Raw genomic sequence first — 18,566 nt, 5'->3', positions numbered from 1 at the left:
AGTGATGTGGGCTAGAGCTAGAGATGTGAAAATATTTAGTTATGAGTTATACTGAAGTTATGAGAAAAGGAGAGGACAGAACGCTGAAGAACATCATTTAAGGAAAAGGATTCCACAGTATTCACAATAAACACTACATTATTTGGTACTCAAGACTGGTAAGTGGTCTTTAGTTATTTTACTTTACTCTTTCCCAACAAAATACTACGTTCACTGAAAGCAATGATGCCTCCTATAAGCCTTTGTAACTCCACAATATGAATGGGTATTTGTGCAGTACTTAACCAACTGAGATATGGAGAAAGGATCAATAAAATATATTGATACTTGATTTTTAGAAACTCCTTTTCTTAGGATGCCTTTGATCTTCCATTTTTCCCCAGGCTTTTGCTCCCTCAATTACTGCTGCACTGATTGTGCTGAACCAGTGAAAAAAGATGAGTTTGAGGATTGGTAACTTGGAAGTTATGCAATGGTTCTGTGATCTACTCTTTCATATTCAATATCTTGTAAGCAAATCAAGGAGAAATTATTTTGTTTAAGAGAAAAATAGAAAAAAAAAGGTCCTTGTATAAAATAAAAGGCTGTCTGAGCATGGTGGTCACACCTGTAATCCCAGCACTTTGAAAGGCCAAAGGAGCAGGATCACTTGAGCCCAAGAATTCAAGGTTACAATGAGCTATAAGCACACTACTACACTCTAGCTGGGTGATAGAGTGAAACCTCATGTCTAAGAGTACAACATTATGTTAGCTGCTATAGATCTTTTTTTGAAAAAAAAAACTCTATTTAAATACCTGAAGAGGCCAGGCACAGTGGCTTACACCTGTAATCCTAGCACTCTGGGAGGCCGAGGCAGGAGGATCACTCAAGGTCAGGAGTTCGAAACCAGCCTGAGCAAAAGTGAGATCCCGTCTCTACTAAAAATAGAAAGAAATTAACTGGCCAACTAAAAATATATAGAAAAAATTAGCCAGGCATGGTGACACATGCCTGTAGCCCCAGCTCCTCGGGAGGCTGAGGCAGAAGGATGGCTTGAGCCCAGGAGTTTGAGGTTGCTGTGAGCTAGGCTGATGCCACGGCACTCTAGTCTGGGCAACAGAGTGAAACTGTGTGTGTGTGTGTATAAATACCTGAAGAAAGTTCATAAATGGCTGCATAAATTCACAGAAAGTAATATCTATGATATCTGGCACATAAATGGCAAACTGTTTCTATTCTTTTTTTAAAAAAGTCAGGTCGATGCAGTGGCTCATGCCTGCAATCCTAGCGCTTTGGGAGGCCAAGGCAGATTCCTTGAGGCCAGGAGTTCCAAACCATTCTGAGCAAGAGCCCATCTCCACCAAAAATAGACAAATTAGTCAGGAGTGGTACTCCACACCTGTAGTCCCAGCTACTTGGGAGACTGAGGCAAGAGGATTGCTTGAGCCCAGGAGTTTGAGGATATAATGAGCTATTATGAAGCTACTGCACGCTGGCCTAGGCAACAAAACAAAACTCCTGTCTCAAAAAAAAAGAAAAAAGAGAGAAAGAAAGAAAGAAATCAAAGAAGCATCAACCATGAAAGATACCTATGTCAGAACTTCAGATCTCTAGTCACATTATTTTCTTAAAAAGCAACTCATTAAGAAGGTCTCTATAAAAACATATTTTACGAGTATGTGGGATGTGTTTGTTTCTCTACTTAAACAAGAACTAACTTGAGAGAAGAGCATATTAACAAGTTCTGAAGAGAGAGGTAATTAGCATATTGGAAACTAACATTTCTGGCACATGGAACCTATAGCAAGAATGTCTATCCTCCAGCCATGAGTCATGGAGAGGCTGCCTCTCTATTTATTGTGAAGCAATCTTTCAGTAAAAAGAACAGCAGGGAAGAATACAACATATGAATAATGACTTGGACAAGTTCCCAGGAAGAAATCACACTGAAGCTAGGTCTGAGAAAATTATACAGTATATATTATACATTATACTAATGTTCTCTTTTCTTAATCACTCCTACTCTTTGTTAATAACAGAAAAAGTGAAATTTGGAGTCCTTAGTTCTATCTAAAGTTTTCTGCTTTTTATGGATTTTAGTAATACTAAATAAAATTATGCAGGTAATTATCTTGGTTTTAAATTTTATGAAAGTGAATCATTTAATGCATCATTTTAAATTATTTTGTGATGATAACTGCAAAAACCTCTCACCTGTCACATACCCACCCCATCACACACACACAATGACACCAGAAGGCAACACTCTGCTTTACCTTCTGCTGAAAAGTCTGCTACCTCCAACGCTTGAGGTCCATACACGAAGCCCTCCTGGAATCTATGAACACAGCAGAGGCAAAAGGCAGAGAAGTTTATGTAGATTTAAAGTTACACTGCCCAAAACATAAAATGCCAAATGCCTATCACAAGTCTACATATCTCCCATGGAAATCAGATTTTAGATTTGACAATGAGCAAATCAATAATATATGAATAACATTCACAGTTCATTATGTATTATGCAGCCAACTATATGAAAAGACCAAAAGTTCAGTCTTAACCGAAAGAAATGATTTATACTACTGGAAAAACTAAAAGAGCAATAAAGTAAGACTTCATATACACTGAAAGTAGCAATTCAATTGTTAAAATTATATGAGCGAGCCAGTACATACACAGTAGTCCCCTCCTTATCCACGCAACATTCCAAGACCCCCAGTGACTACCTGAAACCTGGGCTAGTACCAGACACCCTATACATACTGTTTCTTCCATCTAATAACCAAGACAGCTAAGTGACTGATGGGCAAGTAGCACCTACAGCATGGATTCAACAGACAAAAGAGATGATTCGTGTCCAGGCGGGACAAGTGTCACAGTGCTGGAGGAGCACTAGATTTCATCACACTACTCAGAATGGCGCACAATTTAAAACTTATAAACTGTTTTTTGCTGGAATTTTCCTTTAATATTTTCAGATTACAGAAGGTAATTAAAATTGAAGAAAGTGAAACCACAGATAAGAGGGACTACTGTATAAGGAAGATAAAAAAAATTAAGTAGTACAATGAATACTATCTGAGTGATGGGCACACTTATATAGCCCTTGACTCAAACCTTATAAAAGTGATCCATGTAACCAAAAACATGTGTGCCCATGTAATATTTTGAAATTAAAAAAAAAGGAAAGACCTCTTGAAAATAAAAGTGTGAAATAAAATATACAACAAATATTGTAAAAAAAAAAAATTAAGTAGAAAAATACACTTCACAAAATGGAGTGTGGTGGGCTCCATAGCTCAAGGTACATTCTCTTCTAAGAACCAGAAATTGTTGAGAAAGTAGGAGAAAACCAATGAAAAACAGACCTAGAAGTAGACAAAGGTGGAGCAAAAAAGTGAAAAGTAGTACAGTAAAGGTATCCCAATGGCCAGATTCAATTTAATTCTGACAGTAAATGTTGAAATAAGCAAGAAACTACATATGATAGGCAGTATGGAGGAAATCTACCTCGTTCCAATATTGAAAATAAAAATAAGCATGAAACATAAAATGCTTTTCAAAAAATATCCATGTAAAAAATCAAGGATTTAATCAGGAAAAATATTTAGATCTCAGATGTTATTTCATTCTTTTCTGGTGATAGGTATAAAGACTACAAAATATAGTTGATGGGCTAGGCACGGTGGCTCATGCCTGTACTCCTAGCATTCTGGGAGACTGAAGCGGGTGGATTGCTCAAGGTCAGGAGTTCAAAACCAGCCTGAGCAAGAGCGAGACCCCGTTTCTACTATAAATAGAAAGAAATTAATTGGCCAACTAATATATATAGAAAAAATTAGCCGGGCATGGTGGCACATGCCTGTAGTCCCAGCTACTCGGGGGACTGAGGCAGCAGGATTACTTGAGTCCAGGAGTTTGAGGTTGCTGTGAGCTAGGCTGACGCCACGGCACTCACTCTAGCCTGGGCAACAAAGCGAGACTCTATCTCAAAAAATACATATATATAGCTGATATATGAGAAAAAGGAATCAGATAAATTTTATCAGCTATTAAATTTAAAAGACAGGAGCATATTATTTTATTTATTTAGAAACCTTTAAAAATATCTACATATAATTAGGAAAGAAGGAACAAAGCATTCTCTTAAAACATGATGTCAAAGAACAAAGAGTATTGTACAACATTGGAAGTCAGATGATTTGAGTTCAAGTTCAAGCTAGATCACTTAATCACTTTGTGACATCAGGCATGCAATCTCTCAGTATAACCAGAGTTGTTCAATGAGGACCCCTTTACCATCTCTCTCAGATTTATATTGAATATCAAATGTAGTAATATATTTAAAATACTGTAAATCACAGAATACTATACTATGCAAAAATTTAAGTGAGTGCATGTGACATAAATTAGCAACTTTAAATAAAAGGCATTAACTAAGAACCAGAAGGAATACTCCTTGCCCAGTCAAGGAATTTGGGAAGCTGTGTGAGGAAGTCCAAAGAAGCAAAGCAAAAGGGCTGAGCTGGCAAAAAGAGACTAGAATAGGTGTCAAGGCTAAATGCCTACCAGCAGCACACAGTCCCCAAGAGATGATTGTATCAAATTACAAATTTAGCAATTTGCCCAGCACTATCTGCTTCAGATGTATCTTAATTCCAAAAACAACCTTCTAGACTGCACTCTTCTCTAAGGCAATGATTATGTCATTCTAAGCCAAGTGCTTTTGACATACTATGTTTGGAACACAGTAATTACTTGCATATTACATTTATTTCTAAAAACCAAAGAAATAAAAATCCCATCCAAAAAAAATAATAATAGCAGCAAAGGCTTATGTAGAATGTATGATGTGCCAGGTACAGTTCTAAGAGCTTTGAAGTATTAACTCATTTGGTCTTCAAAACTCTGAGAAATGAGACATGGGGAATTTAAGAAACTTTCCTGAAAGCATGCAGCCAGAAGTGGCAGTTCAAACCCAGACCACTTCTACGGCCATGTTCTTAAGTCACCACATCATCCAATCCGTGAAATTAAAATCACACAAACCAGGCACCTATCTGTATGTAAGAAGCTAAACAATTATATGCGTTCTTAAGCATTTAATCATGCTATATATTCTTCACCATTTGCAACATTTTCTTGGAAAATTAAAATGATGTTGTATAAAATACTAACAAAATGAGAAACACTTATGATATGAAACTTTAAGAAAAAACAGAAATTTTTAAAAACAAAAAGACTAAAAGAATTAACATATATCCAAATAACAATGATGTTAGTAGCAAAATTGAGTGATTTTGGTTTCTGAATTTGTCATGTAATTACATAACTCAAATATTTTATAAACTTTTGTTTAAAATTCAATACAATGAGATACCGTCTCACACCCATTACAATGGCTCCTATCAAAAAAAGAAAAGAAAGAAAAAGAAAATAATAGGTGTTGGTGAGGATAGGGAAAAATCAGAACTCTTGTATACTGTGGATGGAAATGTAAAATGATACAGATGCTATAAAAAATAGTATGTCAGTTCCTCAAAAAATTAGGCATTAACATAGGATCCAATAGTTCCTCCTCTGGGTATATAGGCAAAAGAACTGAAAGCAGAACTCAAAGAGATATTTGTACACCCACGTTCATAGCACCATTATTCTCAATAACTGAAAGGCAGAAGCCATCCAATGGTCCGTCAGTGAACAAATGAACTAAACATAGTATGTACATAGAATGGAATATTACTCAGCCTTAAAAAGGAAGAAAATTCTAACACATGCTACAACATGAATGCTCCAGCAACCTTGAAGATACTATGCTAGGTGAAATAAGCTAGTCATGGAAGGACAAAAACTGCAGATCCCATGTACATGAGGTACCTACAGTAGTCAAATTCACAGAGACTGATAGAAATGAAATTCAAACTTTCTGAAAGAAAGCAAACGAGCACAACTGATAGAAACGAAATTCAAACTTTCAGAAATAAATTTGAAAGCATAAACAAAAACCAGCACCAAAACTTCAGGATGTATCTTTCTCATGGTCTTCTTTAATTTCTTCCAGTATAAGTAGGAAAAAGCATTGCAGGGACACCGTCTCTCCTGAATTCTATGTATCTATTATGCAATTCCAATTAGTAAGCCTAAGAAAAGCCTATTTCTCACCACATAATATTTAGAATAATAAGTAACAACATGCATTAAAAGAGTAAAAATAGTAATAATAAAGCTAAACAAGATAGTAACCTAAATTAACTTAATTAAAAAGTTAATTTAAGCCGGGCATGGTGGCGCATGCCTGTAGTCCCAGCTACTCGGGAGGCTGAGGCAGGAGGATTGCTTGAGCCCAGGAGTTTGAGGTTGCTGTGAGCTAGGCTGACGCCACGGCACTCACTCTAGCCTGGACAACAAAGTGAGACTCTGTCTCAAAAAAAAAAAAAAAGTTAATTTAATTCTGTGACTGTTGTATTTCAATAGTCCTTACTCAGATCTTCTCAAATCTCAAAGAAAAATGTATTACTGTGACAGTGCATGTATATTCAGGCAACCCTTTATAACAGATTCATGAAAAATGAAACTAAACAAGATATGCCCTGAAGGCCAGATGCAGTGGCTCACTCCTGTAATCCTAGCACTCTGGGAGGCCAAGGCAGGAGGATTGCTTGAGCCCAGGAGTTTGAGGTTGCAGTGAACTATGACACCACTGCACTGTACCTGGGGCAACAGAGCAAGACTCTGCCTCAAAAAAAAAAAAAAGGAAACGCCCTGAAATAGTGGCACAAGGCATTTCAATAAGACAGAATAAAAAATGCCCCAACAGTGAGGATTGTTCAATGCAAAGATGAACCACCAAAAGTAAATGTGAAATTTCCTACTATGGAAATATTTTTAAATACAGAAACTTTTATCTATATGAAAGTTCATGTTTAAGCCTATCTGAAAGCAAGAACAGTAGGCATTAGTGATCTAAGTCTTTCTCACCCAAGAATGAATGCTTTAGTGCCATAAGCCCCAACCACTAACCAGCCAATCATCTTACCTAGACACTGAGGGTCCTTCATTGTGTCCCCTAACTCAGTGTCTATGCCAAGACTGCATTATATGCCAGGCGTGGTGGCTCACACCTGGAATCCCGCCACTCTGGGAGGCTGAGGCGGGGAGATCATTTGAGCTCAGGAGTTTGAGACCAGCCTGAGCAAGAGTGAGACCTCGTCTCAAAAAAAAAAAAACAATAAAAAAGACTTCATTATTGTGAAGATAACATAGAGCATGGTTTTATGAAGTAAATGCTATAGCCCTGCTCCCAGTGGTGAGAAATACAGCAAAACCTAGTAAAAGCCAGATCCTACCCCAAGATCCAGTCAGCTCTTAAAATCAGTCAAAGAATCACTGCCAATAACTTGCCCAAGTGGCTCCCTTTCCCCCTCTTGATCCCATATCTCTAGAATAAAAAGTTTTAAATTCCAGCATGAACCTCATGAAAGCAAAAGCTGATGCTACAATTATACACCAAAACAGAAGCAACTTCTCAAAGGAACTGCTATCCTTAACAAATACAAGGGAGAAACATAATTAGTAAGAAAAAAAAGGCATGATATAATAGCTTTTATCTGTTGAAACAAATCTGAATTCTTACTTCTACTCTCCCCTGTTAGATAAACCTGAAAACACAGGAGGAAAATAATAGCAAAAGAATAGACTCTCCACTCTGAAATTACACTGTTGCTATTTTTCCTTTATAGACCCAGTCAATGATGTCACAATTTGGTCCCAGATTATGGGAAATCCACTCAACTACCATCCTGGTCACTGTCCTTCACCCTACTCCAACTGGTCATTGAATCCTAGCTCCTAAACGTCCCTTGAACTCTTCCCCAACCCCTCCCCTTTCTACCCTACAGCCACCACTAAGGAAGGAACATGTCCTAATCATTTCTCATCTGGACCTCACTAATAGTCTCCTTCTTCCACTCTCATTCCCCTTTCATCCTCTAAACCATTTACACTGCTGCAAAACTCATCATAAAATTCCCCTCCATAAAGCTATACAGCAAACCTATACAATGGTTATCCCTAGTGAATAGGATCATAGGGGTCTTTTGCTGCCTATGTTTTTGTATTGCTTTTTTGCATTTTACAACAAGCACATATTCCCTTTACAATAGAAAAAAAATTCACCATTTTCATTGTGGGAACTATTAGAATCTCCATTTGGAATCTATTACTCTCCTTCTCCGTCAGGTTAAAGGCCAAATACTTTAGCATGACATACATGATCAAGCTCTGCCTTTCTCTGTCGAATGCATTTTCAACCTCTACCCTGAGGATTTACTCTACCCACCCTGAATGATTTGCTGTTGCATTTCCTTCCTTCATAATTTTATACATTTTGCTTCCTCTGCATAGACTACAGAGATGAAACAGTAATCTTGAGTCTGTTCCTAACAGGCAATCTAACTCCCACTAATAGTTATCACAAATCATCTAACAGGAATAGTCTTACTTGTCTCGCCTTGCAGCACACTGTTCCTAACCGTAGCCTATAGTCCCACCATCACCAAAATACACTCAATTATTTCATAGGGCAACTGATATTTTAAAAGGATAAAATAAAGTAACACTTTTTTCCTGAAACTCTGTGGTTAACAAAAACAAAAAATAATACTAGTAAATAAAATGATATTTTGCATCCATAGCCTGAGAGATGATGATATAGAAGGAAGAGGCACAATGCAGAGTACTAAATGTGAGCAAAGGAAGGAAGAGTAAAGATAAATAGGGAAAGGACTCTTGTTAAATTTGCAGCAAAACTTTTCACAGCGTGTAATAGCTTTATGTGAAGTATTATAAATTTCTATATCAAGTAAAAGCACAATAAAGTAAAATCTGAATGCTGGGCACAGTGTCTCATACCTATAATGCTAGCACCTCAGGAGGCTGAGGTGGGAGAATTGCTTGAGCCCCGGAGTTCAAGACCAGCCTGAGCAACATGGCAAGAACTATCTCTACAAAACATTTTATAATTAGCAAATATGGTGATGCACACCCTTAAGTCCCAGCTACTCAAGAGGATGGCTTGAGCCCAGGAGTTTGAGGTTGCACTGAGCTATGATGATACCACTATACTCCAGCCTGGGCAACAGAGCAAGACTTGTCTCAAAAAACTAAGTTTTTTAAAAACCTGAAAATAGCAGGAATATCTTTATTAAGTATTAAATTCCAATTTCCATAAATACTAAGTTTGACAGTTGATATCGCTGACATTTCTCTTAGACACATCTTGTTTTATATTTATTGTGAAGGTACAACCTCAGTCTTTATTTTTCTTTTTTTTTTTTTTTTTTTTTTTTTTTTTAGGAACCTACGAGGTAGAATACAACCTCAGTCTTTAAAATGCATGTTTTGGCTTGTGATTATCTTTCACATTTTTTTAGAGCAATTTTTCTGAAACCATGGATAAGTCAAAAATTTGTATTATTTTTAAATATGAGTTCCATCATGGAATGAATACAGCACAGACAGCTGGAAATATCAATGAAGTGTTCGGGAAGGATGTGGCTACTGAACACACAGTAGGTTGATGGTTTGAGAAGTTCTACTCTGGTGACTTAATCTTGAAAATGGGCCACATGGGTGACCTGAGACCAAAGTGGATAATGATGAGCTGAAAGCTATAGTGGAAGCGAATCCATTTCAATTTACCTGTGAATTAGCAGCAAGGTTTGACGTTACTATTCCAATAATATTGGACCATTTGAAATAAATGGGCAAGGTAAAGAAGCTGGACAGATGGCTTCTGCGTGAATTAAACGAACGTCAAAAGAGAAATTATCTTGAAGCTTATAGTTCTTTGCTGTCACAACATAAAGGCGAACCATTTCTACACCGTATTTCATTTATATGTGATGAAAGATGGATTCTTCTTGACGATCTCAAGCATTCGGCACAATGGCTGGATAAAGACAAAGTGACAAAACAAGTCTAAAACTGAATAGTCATCAAAAAAAGCTAATGGTGTGTGTTTGGTAGTCCAGTACTGGTATTATCCACTCTAGCTCCATGAAACCTGGTCAGTCCATTACAGTGGATGTCTACTGCAACCAATTGGATGAAATGATGAGGATGCTTGTGAATAAGCAGCCGAGATTGGTCCATAGAGACAGGCCAATCCTCTTGGAAGACAACACTCAACCACATGTCACACAAACAACATTGCTCAGACTAGAAGCTGGACTTGGAAACTCTCTGTCATCCACCATATTCACCAGACCTTGCACCAACTGAATACCATTTCTTCCAGGCTTTGGACCATTGCAAGGGAAAATATTCAATTCTCAACAAGCTGTGGAAAATGCCTTTCATGATTTCATTGCCACTCCCTCTCCAGGCTTCTTCTCTGCTGGCATAAACAGGCTACCATTATGATGGCAAAACTGTGTCAATAGTTTAGTCACATACTTTGATTAACTGTACTGCTTCTTATTTCACATAAACCATACTTTTGATTCGAAATTGGACATTTCATATTTAATAACCTAATATTTTTTTTACCCTTCTTAACATAAAAACTCAAAAGTTGGCCACTTTTAAAAGTACATAAATTCAAATCTGTCTCCATGATCAAAGAAAAAAAAAGAAAAAAGAAATTTAAATTTAAAAAAAAAAAAAGGAAAAAAAAAAAAAAAAAAAAAGTACATAACTGAGCCGGGCGTGGTGGCTCACACCTGTAATCCTAGCACTCTGGGAGGCCGAGGCGGGCAGATCACTCAAGGTCAGGAGTTCAAAACCAGCCTGAGCAAGAGCGAGACCGTCTCTACTACAAATAGAAACAAATTAATTGGCCAACTAATATATATAGAAAAAATTAGCCAGGCATGATGGCACATGCCTGTAATCCCAGCTACTTGGGAGGCTGAGGCAGCAGGATTGCTTGAGCCCAGGAGTTTGAGGTTGCTGTGAGCTACGCTGACACCACGGCACTCACTTTAGCCTGGGCAACAAAGCGAGACTCTGTCTCAAAAATAAATAAATAAATAAAAGTACATAATTGGCTTCCCGTTCCTTCAGCTTCCTCTACTATTTAACAAACACAATCAAATAGAAACTACAGAGACTATGTATAACTTAATGAGATCTCTTCTTTTTTTTTTTTTTTTTTAGAGACAGGATTTTGTTCTGTTGCCCAGGCAGGAGTGCAATGGCGTGATCTTAGCTCACTGTAGCACCCTGAGCTTAAGCCATACTCCTGCCTCAACTTACCAAGTAGCTGGAACTATGGTGCATGCCATCATCCCCTGCTACTTTTTAAACTTTTTTTAGAGACAGGGTCTCTCACTATGTTGCCCTGGCTGGTCTTGAACTCCTGGCCTCAAGTAATCCTCCCATCTGAGCCTCCCAAAGCACTGGTATTACAGGTTTAAGCCACTGGGCCCAGCATAATTCTCTACTTCAAATCATATAAGATATAGAAAATCCAGGTTTTTCAAAATACAAACCAAACACATGAAAAAAAAATCAAAACATTCTTTTCATAATTCTCTATTTCAAATCATATAAGATACAGAAACACACTCTGGGAGGCCGAGGCCAGCAGATTGCTCGAGGTCAGGAGTTTGAAACCAGCCTAAGCAAGAGCGAGATCCTGTCTCTCCTATAAATAAAAAGAAATTAATTGGCCGACTAATATGTACATAGAAAAAAAAAATTAGCCAGGCATGGTGGCACATGCCTGTAGTCCTAGCTACTCGGGAGGCTGAGGCAGCAGGATTGCTTGAGCCCACGAGTTTGAGGATGCTGTGAGCTTGGCTGACGCCATGGCACTCACTCTAGCCTGGGCAACAAAGCGAGACTCAGTCTCAAAAAAAAAAAAAAAAAAAATGTTCAAAATCCAGGTTTTTAAAAATACAAACCAAACACATAAAAAAAATCAAAACATTCCTTTCATTTGGTATACCACTGGGTCAAATAAAATCAGCAAACAGCTTTACTCAATGCAGACTTCTACTTGCATAAATAGATCAAGAAAAGGATAAGGAAAGAGGAATAGGGACAGGGACAGTACAATAGGCTAATGGTTAAGGAACAAATCTAAAGATTTTCATACTTTTGTGTAATATATAATCTTGATCTAATAAAAAAAGAAAATTATAATGTTTTACCTGTAATAATGGAATTATGATTATATAATAGAATGTGTTTATTTTTAGGAGATGCACACTGAGATATTAAAGGGTACAGTGCCATGATGATATTAATAGCAACTTATTTTTGAGTGGTTTAGAAAAATATGTATGTATATACATACACATTTACAGAGAAAGCAAATATAGCAACCTGCTGTTTAATCTGGATCAGGGGGTGGCAAACTACAGCTCAGGCCAAACCCAACAGCTGCCTATTTTTGTAAATAACATTTTACTGAAACATTGCCATTGTCATTCACTCAACCTATTGTCTATGGTTGCTTTCTCACTACAACTGCGGAATTCAGTAGTTGTAACACAAACCGTATGGTCTCCAAAGCCTAAAATATTTATTGTCCCTTTACAGAAACACAGAAAATATCTGATCCTTCATTTACAGAAAAAAAATTGTCTGGATATACAAGACAGTAGATACACAGGCGATCATGGGACTAAATCTTTAAATATTTCCATATGTTTGAAATCTTTTATAATCAAGTTAGAAAATATATACAATTTCATACATGAATCTTATGAGTTCTCAAAAACACAGATAATATAGAAACAGATCATTGAAATAGAGAGCTCGGACACAATCATAATACTGAGACGATACTAAACAGAGTTATTATACAGTTTTCACACTGAAAAGAACATTTTAAGGCAGCAATTTGGCATATTTATTTTTAAATACTCCTACCTTTAAGGGAATTATCCAATAGAAATACACAAGTGTGAAATGATTAACAGTAGTACCTGCAGCAGTGCTTGTTATAGGCCAGACACCGCTGTAGGCACTTTGCATGCATGTGTTACCTCATATAACCCTCACAACAGACCTATGAGGCAGGCACTGGTATTATCTTGTGTTATAGATGAGGAAATTAAGATACAGAGTTAATTAATCCAAGTCACACAGCTAAATTGTATAGTGGGGATTATGAATCCAGACAGTACAACTTCAAAGCCCAATCTTAACCCCTACTATTTACTCCCATAGCATTCAGTGCATCCCTGTATAACAGAATTTATAGCCCTATATCATAATCTATTTGATTTGCTCTCTTTACACTGTGAAGAAAAGAACTGTGACTTTTATCTCTTAATTATACCTCTAATTTCCACATAGGGTTATTCAGTAAGTGCCAAATAAATGAATGAATGGTATTACCAGTTAACTTTTCACTGTATATATTATATATATGATTTGACCAAATACACTATATAGTCCTTGAAAGTTGGCAGCTATAGCATATCCCTTCACTTTAAAAAAATAAAATAAAACACTCCAGACTTAAATATAAGAGCTAAAACTACAAAACCAAGAAGAAAACAAAAGAGTAAATCTTTGCAGCATTGGAACAAACAGCGACTTCTTAGCACAAGCAAGAAAAGAAAAAATGAGATAAGTTAGATTTCACATTTTTGTGCTCTTCAAAGGATACCATCAAAAAAATGAAAAGGCAACTCACAAAAATGAGAGAAAATATTTGTAAATCATATATCAGATAAGAGCATCCAGAATATATAAAGAATTCTTAAACTCAACAAAAAGACAATCAAATTTAAAAATGGACAAAGAATTTGAGAAGATATTCCCCCAAAGAATATATGCACATAGCTGCTAAGCACATGCTAAGATTCTCTACATCATTAGTTATTAGGGAAATGCAAATCAAAACCCCAATGCAATACCACTTCACACCCACTAGGCTGGCTAATATCAAATAGAAAATAGCAAATGTTGACAAGAGTGAAAAAAAACTGGAACCCACATACATTGCAGGTAGGAGTATTAAACAGTACAACTGCTCTTGAAAACAGTCTGGTAGTTCCCCAAAAGGTTAAACATCATAAGAGCTAACAGATGACCCAGCAATTCCACTTCCAGGTATATATATACTCAAAAATGAAAAAATATGGTCCAACAAAAACTTCTACACGAATGTTCACAGCAGCTTTATTCATAATAGCCCAAAAGCAGAAACAACCCTAATGTCCATGAATTGATGAATAAACAAAATGTGATTTATCCACATAGTCATTTAAAAGAATGATGTACTCATACATGCTACAATATGGATGAACTTTGAAAACATTATGCTGAGTAAAATAAGCCAGACACACACCACCACAAATAATACGACTTCATTTATATGACATCTCCAGAATAGGCAGATCCAAGGGCAATCTACAAAAAGTAAACTAGTAGATGCCAAGAGCTAGGGGAATGGAAATGGAGAGTGACTGCTAATGGGTACAGGATTTCTTTTAGTGGTGATGGAGTGTTCCAAAATCAGATAATAGTGATGATTATACAACTCTGTGAATATACTAAAAACCACTGAATTGTCAAAAAAAAAATAATAATAATGGGGCCAGGTGCAGTGGCTCATGCCTGTAATCCTAGCACTCTTGGAGACCAAGGCAGGAGGATTGCTTGAGCTCCGGAGTTCGAGACGAGCCTGGGCAAGAGCAAGACCCCATCTCTACTGTAAATAGAAAGAAATTAGCCAAACAACTAAAAACAGAAGAAAATTAGCCAGGCATGGTGGCACGTGCCTGTAGTCTCAGCTACTCAGGAGGCTTAGGCAGGAGGATCACTTGAGCCCAGGAGTTTGAGGTTGCTGTGAGCTAGGTTGACACCATGGCACTCTAGCCCAGGCAACACAGTGAGATTGTCTCAAAAAAAAAAAAAAATTAAAAAATAGTCCCTGCCTAGAAGGACCTAAATAAATATAACTAATGGAAAATGCACTAACTTATCAATCAATCAATATCCTAGAAAGTTCATAGAAAAGTACATTCTGACAACCATGATAAATTTTTTTTTTTTTTGAGACAGAGTCTCGCTTTGTTGCCCAGGCTAGAGTGAGTGCCGTGGCGTCAGCCTAGCTCACAGCAACCTCAAACTCCTGGCTCAAGCAATCCTCCTGCCTCAGCCTCCCAAGTAGCTGGGACTACAGGCATTCGCCACCATGCCCGGCTAATTTTTTGTATATATTAGTTGGCCAATTAATTTCTTTCTATTTATAGTAGAGATGGGGTCTCGCTCTTGCTCAGGCTGGTTTCGAACTCCTGACCTCGAGCAATCCGCCCCCCCCCCTCGGCCTCCCAGAAAGCTAGGATTACAGGTGTGAGCCACCGCGCCCGGCCAACCATGATAAATTAATCTGCCTTCATGTTGATTGACGGTTAGGGTCGAGACATGAGAACCCCAGGAGTGGCACAGGACTTTGCCAAAGAGCAACCGGTGTCAGTTCACTAAGCAAAAGCTGACCTTGAAGGGGACATTCCACTAATCAGGGATGACCCCACCTTGAAACCGGAGGGCCACAGCCTGGATGTTTGCAAATGACCCAGGGGTTTGTAGTCCCAAGGCAGAGAGAATGATCAAAGGATGTCAGCCCAGCAGATAAGAGCAGTTTGCTGCTGGGCGAGGTGGCCCCTGCCTATAATCCTAGCACACTGGGAGGCCCAGGCGGGGAGGAGGCGGGAGGATTGCTCAAGGTCAGGAAATCAGCCTGAGCAAGAGCGAGACCCCGTCTCTCCTATAAATAGAAACAAATTAATTGGCCAACTAATATATACATAAAAAATTAACTGGGCATGGTGGCGCACGCCTGTAGTCCCAGCTACTCAGGAGGCTGAGGCAGTAGGATTGCTTGAGCCCAGGAGTTTGAGGTTGCTGTGAGCTAGGCTGATGCCATGGCACTCTAGCCTGGGCAACAGAGACTCTGTCTCAAAAAAAAAAAGCAGTTTGCTAGTCTAATCCTGAGGCAATGTTCCTCTCTCTCTCCTGAGTTCTTGTCTCAGTAAATGAGGAACTAGATAAAGTAGAAAGAAGTACGTATTTTTCTCATTTAGATTTGTTCCCATTTAGATTATACGCCTTAATGCTGACTCGAGATTTTATCTTTAACTTGTGCATACTTAGCTAGTTTATTGTTACTTTGGGGGACATTGAAACTTAAATTCATGATAACAGTTACTTGCTGAAATAAATACCGATGCAGGACTCCACTCATGGCCTCCCAGCTCACGGGAATGCTGGAGGACCCCCGATTTCCCCATCACTTTAATCTATACTTTGTCTCTGTCTCCTTTATTTCCAATCTCTTATGATGTTCCTGCCTGGGACCCAATTTGTGGGAGAGTCGTGGACTCCCGGCACCTCCATCAGTCTCTCTTCATTAAAGATCATCATTTATGTCCCATAGACAAATACAGTAGATCTTTGAACAACACAGAGTTAGGGGCACTGACCCTTCCACACAATAAAAAATCTACATGTAACTTTTTTTTTTTTTTTTTTTTTTGAGACAGTCTCACTTTGTTGCCCTGGCTAGAGTGAGTGCCCTGGCGTCAGCCTAGCTCACAGCAACCTCAAACTCCTGGGCTCAAGTGATCCTCCTGCCTCAGCCTCCCAAGTAGCTGGGACTACAGGCATGCACCACCATGTCCAGCTAATTTTTTGTATATATATTTTTAGTTGGTCAATTAATTTCTTTCTATTTTTAGTAGAGACGGGGTCTCGCTCAGGCCGGTTTTGAACTCCTGACCTCAGCAATCTGCCCGCCTCGGCCTCCCAGAGTGCTAGGATTACAGGCGTGAACCACCACACCCGGCCTACATGTAACTTTTGACTTCCCAAAAACTTAACCAATAGCCAACTGTTGACTGGAAGCCTTACCAATAACAGAAACACTCAATCAGCAAATATTAATATTTTGTGTTATATGTATTATATAATATATTCTTACAATAAAGCCAGAGAAAATAAAATGGTATAGGGAAAATCATCAGGAAGAGAAAATATATTCAATACTATTTATCAAGTGAAATGGATCACCATAAAGGGCTTCATCCTCATAGTCTTCACACTTCAATAGGCTGAGGAGTCGGTCTTGCTGTCCCAGGGGTGGAAGAGGTGGAGAAGGTGGAAGGGGAGAAAGAGAGGCAGGTGTAACTTTATGGAAATACAATGTAATTTCTGTCTTTTGTGCTTTTTCATTTCTCTAAAAATGTTTCTATATAGTACCAATCCTTCTTACACCATTTGCTTTAGTTTCAGTGCCCAAATCAGAGAAGGGTTGATATTGTAAAAGGAGTCAAATGCAGTCTTGAATAACTGGAACCCTGCTGCCAGATTGTCTAATGTCAATTTATTTTCTGCACTGCCTTTTCTAAGTCTTCTTCCATTGATTTGGAAGCACTCACCTGCATAAAGTCATCTTCTGTTAATTCTTCTGGAGTGTTGTCTATTAGGTCTTGAATTTCTCCAAGACCCGTATCTTGAAACCCTTCACTTCCCACCTTTTTTTTTTTCTTTTGCCATATCTACCATCTCTTTGATAATTTCCTTGATTGGCTGTGTCATAAATCCAGTGAAGGCATGTACAACATCCAGATTCAGTTTTCTCCAAAAGGAATTTATTGCTTCTAGCTTGATGGCTTTCACAGATTTTACTGTAACCACAATGACTTCGTGAATGGTATAATCCTTCCACATTTTCAAGATGTTCTATCAAGGTTCCTTCCAAGGTGTCGACAATCCTTTCCACAGAGTATCATGTGTAATGAGACTTAAAGGTCCTTACGGCCCAATGATGTAGAAGCTGAAATAGAGTCACTGTGTTTGTGGACAAGTAGACTATTTTGACACCTTCAGTGTTGAACTCATGGGATTCTAAGTGGCCAGAGGCATTGTCCAATATCAAAAGAATCTTAAGAGGCAGTCCCTTACTGGCAAAGTACTTCCTGATTTCAGGGAGAAGGCATCGGTAAAACCAATCCAGAAAAAGGTTCTTATTGTCCAGGCCAGGGGTACTCAAACTTTTTAAACAGGGGGCCAGTTCACTGTCCCTCAGACCATTGGAGGGCTAGACTATAGTTTAAAAAATACTATGAACAAATTCCTATGCACACAGCACATATATTATTTTGAAGTAAAAAAACAAACAGGCAAAAAAACTCGCATGTGGCCCGCAGGCCGTAGTTGGAGGACACCTGGTCCAGGACTTCTCCTTAAACAACCAAAAGACTGGCAGTTCATGTTTATCTTTTCATTTCAAGGCTGAGGAGTTAGCAGCTTTATAGATAAGGGCCATCCGGATCATAAACCCCACTGTGTTTACACAGAACAGTACTTAGCCTATCCCTTCCTGCCTTAAATCTTGGCACTACTTGTCTTCCTTACTAATAAATATCCTCTGTGGCATCTTTTCCAGAATAAGGCACTTTCATCTACATTAAACATTTGTTTAGGGGCCAGGCTCCGTGGCTCACACCTGTAATCCTAGCACTCTAGGAGGCCAAGACAGGAGGATCGTTTGAGCTCAGGAGTTCAAAACGAACCTGAGCAAGAGTGAGATTCCATTTCTACTAAAAATAAAAAAATTACCT

At 38.2% G+C, this 18,566-nt stretch overlaps 1 protein-coding gene across 3 annotated transcripts in view; it reads right to left on the bottom strand.

Annotated features, from left to right (window-relative positions):
- Positions 1-18,566, bottom strand: part of CDK19 (cyclin dependent kinase 19) — a 146,666-nt gene that overhangs the window by 113,873 nt on the left and 14,227 nt on the right. The window contains exons 1-2 of one of the 3 annotated variants that reach the window (XM_076003059.1): positions 9,360-14,973; positions 2,259-9,288 (exon numbers count right to left, since the gene is read on the bottom strand). The exons of 1 other annotated variant lie outside the window; for it this stretch is intronic. The gene's annotated coding sequence lies outside the window, so the exon portion shown is untranslated. Of the gene's footprint in view, positions 1-2,258; positions 9,289-9,359; positions 14,974-18,566 lie in introns of those variants that run through there. One more of the 3 variants, XM_012753114.3, reaches the window with a different exon arrangement.

Source organism: Microcebus murinus, chromosome 5 (assembly GCF_040939455.1).
Source record: "Microcebus murinus isolate Inina chromosome 5, M.murinus_Inina_mat1.0, whole genome shotgun sequence".
NCBI classification, from domain to species: domain Eukaryota; kingdom Metazoa; phylum Chordata; class Mammalia; order Primates; family Cheirogaleidae; genus Microcebus; species Microcebus murinus.
The sequence above is the reverse complement of the archived record's forward strand: the minus strand, read 5'-3'. Positions and strand labels throughout refer to the sequence as shown.